The following is an 8,847-nucleotide window of genomic DNA, read 5'->3' as shown; positions in this document are numbered from 1 at the left end:
CGAGCTCGAGCTTGGTTGCTATGGTTACCCACAACAAGTTTGACAGGCATATCGGGGACAGCTCCTAGTTCAGGACCCCAACACGGCATGATGAAGGGTGCCAAACCGAAAAGGCAGAAAACGATTGCATCGTTTTTTTCAAAAAACAACGACTGTAAGTAAACTGTGCCTTACTTTATCATATCACCTTGCAATTTTTTGATAGTCTGTTCAAAGTAATGTCGTAGTGAAAGTAAAATCGTACGGAGTAGAGATGCCTTTCTGGTAGCCTCCTTCTTTCGGTGGTAGCCTGTAGATACAGTGCTCAGAAGGCAGTTTTAATGTTTAATCTGGCGTTCCCTGCCATAATTTCAGCGAGCATATTGCTTCATAAGGAAACTTTGCGAAGAGTTGTTGACTGACTGCCGCTCACACAACACACAGGCATAGTTAGAAAGTCAACACATGTTGACAATATATGTTGGGGGTTGGTTTGCTGGCAGCTTTGTCCCCCCCAGTTCAAAAAACGTATCTGCGCCCCTGGCAATATCCCCAAGAATATGCATCAGAATGATTATTACATCAAGTTCAGATAGGAATCTGCTACGCACAAAACACATGTGATTGATATGTCTATCTGTTTATAATTAATATCTATATGATATTATGATCCAACGGTTGTTTATTGTGAATTGTACATGAAATTGCATACACACAGATATATGTGTGTCTATCTATCTATCTATCTATCTATCTATCTATCTATCTATCTATCTATCTATCTATCTATCTATGGGATATATGTGTGTGTGTGTGTGTGTGTGTGTGTGTGTGTGTGTAATTGATTCTATTATTGCTCACATGTATAATGATAACTCGCAATTCCACATGAATAGAAACTAAAATTAGGGATATATTTTCAACATGAGCATACTACACACAACAATGATAATCTGAGTCACTTAAATCATGTTATAAAAGTTTTTTTTACAGTCAAACGTATATAATTATCTACATCTGATATGCGATAGCATCACCGATAGCTATTCCATGATTGCAGTAACATAGCGATACATTACACGCTGTTTTACTGAAAAAATCGCTATATTTTCAAACAAGAAACTGTATCGTTGATAAAATAGACATAAGACTTATCCGATCCGAAAACCACAGTAAACAGTGAGAAATCCACTAAAATCGAGCGGTATCCACAATATGGTGGCTCTGCTAGAAAAACAATCTGTGCAGCTCAGACAAAGTCGGGCTGTGATTGGTCAATTCGGAACCAATTTTGGAACGAGGGGAGATACTGAATGGTCTATTCTTGGGACCTGGACAGGGGCGTATCACCCGCGGGGGATGCGTACGTTTCATCCCCCCCACTTTTGTTGAAACACAATTTCATCCCCCGCACTTTTGTCAGATTAAAATGACATCATTATGAAAATTATACAGCTACTATAAAATGTGTAACAAGGAAGTAAACTATTGCCATAACGTTAGCCAAAAAACAGCCACGCAACGGACTCAAAACAGTTTTTCTCACCCGACCAATCAGCAGTTGCGTGAATATAATAGCCAGTTTGTGTAGCGTGCCGAAAGCGCTCAATAATACAGTATCTGTCTGCAGAGCTGCAGAGCCAACACCAGTTTTACCGCTCCTGATTCACCGTTCCAGGTTTGACGTCGCATGCGGTGCTTACTGTGCCTGGCTCTGCGGCTCTGCAGACAGACCCTTCTCAAAGCACTTGCGATGCTGTCGTTCAAACAGTTGTCCCAGGTGCCATGCCCTAAAAGATTGTGTTAATAGTAGTTACTAGTTGTAAAGTCAGTTGAGGCAAGTTTTTTATTCCGAGTGTGTGTGTTTGTACCAAGTCTACTTTTCATGCATTATAACTGCTTATCACTTTTTAGAAGAGTTTTTCAATTGAGATTTAAAGGCATTTCAAATCGAATGAATGTTCAATAATTGTTGTACAGTAATGTTATTTGGCCATTAAGTGTTTGTTGTATGTGTAGTCTATTGCATCATTTTCAAATTTTATGCATTAAACCTGATGTAATGCATGATGCAAACAAGTTTTGTACACGAGTTTGAATAATTAAAGACATTAAAAGCAGGAACTGCCCCGTCTTATTTGAATGCTATACTAAAGAGGTCCTTCCAGGATGCTGCGCTTCTCCAACATGAACTGATTAGCCATGCCTCCTGCTCACACAAAGCGATTCCAGTCCAAACTGTTATGCATGATGGTGTATGATCTATACACTGTGTATGACTTCTTGGGCTATGTGAAGTTTTTGGTTTTGTTTATATCAGTGTATACCAGTGTAGGCAGCAATACTGACATCTCTGTTACAGAACAGTATCCTGTTACCTAGAATTATCACTCAATACTTTTTGCCTTCACTTACTGAATAATTGCATAGCCCTGGCAGTAACAACACCAAAACCCAACATGATAGATCTCTGCATGAAATGCAGAACTTGGCTGGAGTCAACTGGATTTATAGGCTTTCTGCTGTCCTCCCTTTCATTTGCATCCATGGACCATGGGTATGAAAAAGTTCCATATCGGTCATTGACAGTACATCACAGTGTACACGCCGGGCGTGTATATAGCCATAAACCGATTTCTAATGATATGGCTTCCCCATTCCAGAACACCCCCACTTTTGGAAAGCTTGATACACCCCTGGACCTGGACAAAGAAGTTCAGCTGATTCGGATGACACGCAAAATCGTAAAGCATTACCATATTTTATTTTTTATTGCATACCACTTGCACTGGTACCTGGAAAATACATACAATATAGATGTGTGTGTGCGTGCGTGTGCATGTATATGCATGTATGTATGTATGTATGTATGTATGTATATAATCAACACTTCAAAAAAAGAAACTTGTTCATCAATTCAGCTATGATTTCAGATGAAGCATTTGCTTGTTTGAAAAAAAAAATTATACCTGGGATAAACCAGTTGAGATGTAAGTGGAATGACTCCAGAGAAGTGGATCCTCTGGCACACCTGAAGACCGACAGCAAGACCCCTCCCTTCTTCATCTGGCCCGTCTCTGTGGAGAGCGAGAAGTTGTCTGGGTCCGGGATGCAGGTGATATGTCTCTTCTGAGACTCCCAGATGTCCCATATTCTCTCGCTGTCCAGGAGGGGCATGCCCAGAGTGTCGCAGCCTTGCTCGCCGCTCAGAGTGTCCTGCAGCTGCTGTATGAGGGTAGTGGTCTCCTCGACACCTCTGGTCTTACGTCTGCAGTGGAGGGCCAGCTTGTGCTTCGTGATGTGTGTAGATGTCTGAATTGCTTGGACAGTGTAGCTCAGCACGTTTGTCGTCTTTAAGATGACACACGTCTTCGTTGTACCACTCAAAGATGCAAGCGGACAGACGACGCATGAAGACAGCGTACAGTTGGTGGGAGTCTGTCGTACACCCGCTGGAAAACTGCCTCATGAAATGCCAGATGTCCAGTCTGATCTTGAGATCTGGCCAGTTGGTGAACATCTCCCGTAGTGACGAGTTATTCCCGCAGCAGTCTCTGTCCACGTACAGCAGCTGTGGAGGCTTGACCCTGGCTACACGGTACCTTCGGACGATGCCCGAGATCATGGGACCCAGACCGCAGCCTTCACTAGCGGTGAGCACGCTCATCAGCACCTGCCCATACTCGTTACCCACGTTCATGGCCCATGAAGCAGTTCCTGCACTGTGCCCTGCTAGCTTCTTGACGACCTGAAACATATACACAAATAACCATCTTTTAGAGTTTATTAGCAATGTAACAAATAAAATGAAGTTTCATGTGAATAACATAAAAATATTTAGCATCCAATAATGTTGACATGAAATAGAATTAATATTTCATAACACATTGATCCTTTATTTATTTCACACTGTGCATCATTTTTCAATCCTGTTTAAAAAAAAAACATTTAAGCTTTTAAATGTACCCACTTGGTAGAGTCCATCTTGAGGGCACTCCCGAACACGGACGTGATGGAGGCCTTCACCTCATTTTTTATATATGTTTTACATATGCCTTATCTGTTTATGGTGCGTATGAATCTAGTCTTAATGTAGTTCAAATTTTTTTAGACAGATGTCATAAGCGCTGCTTCATATCGTATCCTATCTGTATTAAAACTTTTTTAGCAAAACAAGATTGTAAAATATACAAGAAAGCACTGTCAATTGATAATCATCCACTTAAGCCCTACCTCCCCATCAAAAAAAAAAGCAAATATAATCTCTGTGGAACAAGATATGTAATGCCTAATGTAAATACTGATCGTTTTAAAAATAGCTTTGTAAATAGGTTATTTTTTAAACATTTAGCTTAACTTAGTATACGTATGTTTTTTTTCCCTTCTTCTTATATGCTTATAATGTACCTTAGGATATGTATTTTTATCCTTTGACAATAAAGATGAAAATGAAATGAAAACAAAACAAATTTGCGAGGAGCAGCAATTAGCCCAGGTGCAAGTCCTGTGGTAAGTGAGGAAACTGCTGGCTTATTTGGGGTGGATGTTGTTGTGTTTTTGTGGCTGCTCTGTCTTTTTCTCTAGCTTCTCTCTCCCTTTTCTCCTTCCATAGTTGGCAATATCTTTGTACCTCCCTGAAGTTGAAGGCATACTTCTTCAAAGCCACCTTGTTCTGACTGAGGTTAGAAGAGGAAGTGCTTTCTTTGGCTGCTTCGAAATCAGCAAGCAAGTAAACAACATAGCCCAGGTCGTTTTCCAAAAGCCATTTGAATGTTTGGCCAAAATAAGCTCCAAACTGTAATTTATATGCACCTAGAACTTCAATCTCGTCCTTGGCGTCCCCTTGCTTCAACTCTACAGCTCTTAAAGCTTCCTTATGGACCTGGTAGACATAATATACCACATTAATAATTATTTGAATAATTAAGCTAAGTAATACAGCGAGTTTATGTAAAGAAAAAGATTAACTAAAACGATAGACTACATTTACTGTTAGAAATATTGCACTAAACTTCGAATAAAGTTCGGTTATGAGTTTTTAGATTTTATTTATAAACAAGGTTTTTTTAGTAATTGAAGGGTTTCTTTGCCAAAGTAATTCATCTAATTCAAAACACAAGAGTAGACAAAAGGATAGAGGTAAAGGTTAAGTAGGGTAACAGTAGGTCTAAAGTTCGACATAAGTCGCTTTTAACGCTCAATTATAAACATGCTTCACTCAATTAAACACAGCTCAGTTTGTTTTATTCTAGTTGGGAGACCATTAAAGGATACTTTGCTTTGAAAACCCCACAAAGTTAAAAAAATTTCGAGGTGAACGGTCACGAAGTAATCGTTGTAAAATATCCAAATTTCTATTATACATTCGCCATCACAGAACATTCGAATTCTTTCGAAGATTATTTAGAATTAGTTCTAGAATATCAGTGAAGAATATTCAAGATAATTCAATTTTATTTGAAAGACATCTTACCTCATCGTGAGGTTTTGATCTAACATCTTTCTTGTCCTGATTCTTCGCCTTGCACTTCTTGGCTGCATCGCTCGTGTCCAATATCGGTCAGCCGTCGGGGAATCGTGGAAATTCTGGTCTTCCTGTCATGGCTCAGCAGGCCTAGAAATTCATATATTTTTTCACCAGCCAGCTGGACTAGTAACCTTCCAAAGTAACTAGCCAAACAGAAAATCAACTAGCCAAAATTTGTTCATGTATGAATTTTCCTTCTGTCAAAAATAACGCAAAAGAGAGTGGTTACCATTTGTTCATGACTAATGTGCATTTATTTAAAGACCCGAGTATTTTGATACTGTTGTTAAATACATAAATGAGAACAACACAGAGCACCATAATATCAATAAATAATAATATATTGGAAAACTTGGCAACTTGGTGTATGAGTACTGAAAACAAATATACTTACTATCATGACTATAGCACCCAAAATATGTCCAACATGCTTTCTGTATTTAACCATTTATGAGAGAGAAAGCATTAGGAGTTTCATATTGACTAGGAATCAACTTGAAAAAAATTAATTATCCCATAAAAATCATATCGCAGCCAAGGCCTACCCTGCTCCCACGTTTGCTTACAAGTCCTTTGTCATTTCTCCTTCTCGTACGCTTTATCGGCGGCCTTTTTCTCCTCTTCAGACCGAGGTCGCTTTGTTCCCGTCTCTGGCAGTTTCTACACGTTAGGACTGGGACTGTTTTGGCCTCTAGAGGCCGCTGTTATGTTTATCTTGTCATGGTTGTTTTGGCCTCTAGAGGCCGCCACTGTGTTTTGTGTTTGTCTTGATTGCCTGTTTCCTGCCCTGCCCTGTTCCTTAATGAGTTTGTGTATAAATACCCCTCTGTTTGTTCCCCTAGTCACGGAGTCTTTATGCTATGTTGTCTAGTGCTAGTTTCCTCTGTCCCACGTATCTTGCCTGTGCCCTTGTGTTTTTGATGTTTTTGCTTTCTTTGGACTTTGTATTTTTGATCTTCTGAGCGTTCTGCATTTTTGCCTTTCCTTTTGTTTTTTGGGACTTTGAACCTTTGGATATTTTTATTTTTGGTCATCTTCTGAGCTTTTGGATTTTCTTTTTGTTTTTTCCATCGGATTGTATATATTGTAAATAAACTGTTTTTTGATACTCTACCTATGCCTCACGCCTCTGCACTTGAGTCATCCCCCTGGTGGCCTAGTGGGGGTTTGCTGGATTATCACACCAGTGACCCGGGTTCGAATCCCAGCAAAACCCTAACAGAAAGACTCCATCATGACCGACTCAGCAGAGGCTTCTTCAACTGTCAACTGGCTAACCTTCAGGGAATGATGGCCGCGTTAACACACCTCGGATCCACCATGGACACTCATGGACGGACTCTTGCAAGCCAACGTGAGACCCTTGCTCGCCACGAGGTACTGCTTCAGCAAATTGGAAAACCCTGGCACAGCTGACTTCTCTGCCCCCATCTCCTGCGCCTGATTCTGCTCCTGTTCCACCATCTGCTCCAGTGCCTCCTGCCATGCTGCCTCCTTCACCTCGTGAACCCAGCCTTCCTGCACCACAGAGGTATGATGGCAAGCACAGTGAGTGTCGGGAGTTCCTTACCCAGTGCCAACTCACCTTTGAGCTCCAGCCTACCACCTACACTACGGATCACCGCAAAATTGCCTTTGTGATAACCTTGTTAGCTGGTAAGGCACGAGCTTGGGCAACAGCCATCTGGCAGAGACAGGGACCCGAGTGCTCTGATTTCCAGCTGTTTATGGAGGAGATGCTTCGTGTCTTCGATCAAGCAGACATCAGCAAAGACGCAGCCAGAAAGCTCATGTTCATCCAGCAAGGAGGAAGCATCGCAGACTACGCCATCTCGTTCTGGACGCTCGCAGCAGTAAGTGGATGGAATGAGACTGCCCTGGTTTCAGCCTTTCACCATGGTCTGTCTAACCTCATCAAAGACAGTCTGGCCTCTATCGGATGCCCAAGTGACCTCGAAACACTGATTTCTCATGCCATTCGTCTGGACAACAGGATTAGAGAAAGCCGCCAAGTCCTGAGTCTCCCCGGCCTCACTGCCTCAATATAGAGCCCGTCTACCTCTTCCAGTGACTGTCCAGAACCCATGCAAGTGGGCCATACTCGCCTCGCTGCACCTGAGAGGGAGCGCAGAAGGAGGGACAAGTGCTGCATCTACTGTGGCAAGCCTGGCCATTTCCGAGCATCATGTCCCAAGCTCTCGGGAAAAGGACCGCCCTGTCCAGCCGAGGGAGGGTTGTGACAGGGCCTACCCTCTCTCCTGAACTCCCTGGCCAAGGAGTCTACCTCCCGGTCTTCATCTCCTGGGGTGAGTCCGTCCACTCTTGTCAAGCCTTGTTAGACTCCGGGGCGGCTGGAAACTTTATGGATGTTCACTTCGCCCAAAGTATCAATGTCCCGACTGCTCCTCTTGAAGTCCCACTGTCTGTGTCTGCCCTGGATGGCCAAGCTTTAGGTGACGGAAGAGTCACCCAAGTTACTTCTCCAGTCTTTCTCCAGTCTCAAGGTCACAAAGAAGAAATATCCCTGCACCTTATTCATTCACCTGAGTTCCCAGTTATTCTAGGCCTTCCTTGGCTTACTTGCCACAACCCTCGCATAGACTGGGTAACAAGCCAGGTTGTGGAATGGGGTCCTGCATGCCATGCCTCTTGTCTGCTCTCTAGCTCTCCTGTGTCTCCTGCCGAGCCTCCTGATCTCACCGAGTTATCTCAAGTTCCCACAGAGTACTGGGATCTGAAAGAGGTTTTTAGCAAGAGCAGGGCCGCCGTTCTTCCTCCGCACTGCGCCTACGACTGTGCCATCGACTTGCTCCCTGGGACTACTCCTCCTCGGGGCTGACTGTTCTCCCTCTCTCAGCCAGAACGCAAGGCTATGGAGGAATACATCAAGGAAGCCCTGGTCTCTGGGTTCATTCGACCCTCCACTTCACCTGCTGGTGCTGGCTTCTTCTTTGTCGGCAAGAAGGATGGGGGGCTCCGACCGTGTATTGACTATAGGGCAGAGGTGGAAAAACCCAGGTGCAGAAAGTAAAAACCCTGCCACGTTTTTGCTCCAGCCAATTCAATGAACCAGCTGATCCTAATTACCACATCCCCTAAGCCAGGTTGATGAGCTAATTGGTGAAATCACCTGTGTTGAGAGCACAGGCAGAAGGAAAACTTTAGCAGGACTTTTACTCTGTCAATCCAGTTTTTCCACCTCTGCTATAGGGGCCTGAACAAGATCACCGTGCGCAACCGCTATCCCCTTCCGCTGATGTCCACAGCATTTGACCTGCTCCAAGGCGCCACCGTCTTCACCAAGTTGGACTTACGGAACGCATACCACCTCATCCGTATCC

The sequence above is a fragment of the Neoarius graeffei genome, chromosome 9 (assembly GCF_027579695.1).
Source record: "Neoarius graeffei isolate fNeoGra1 chromosome 9, fNeoGra1.pri, whole genome shotgun sequence".
Classification (NCBI taxonomy): domain Eukaryota; kingdom Metazoa; phylum Chordata; class Actinopteri; order Siluriformes; family Ariidae; genus Neoarius; species Neoarius graeffei.
Note: the sequence above shows the minus strand (reverse complement) of the source record.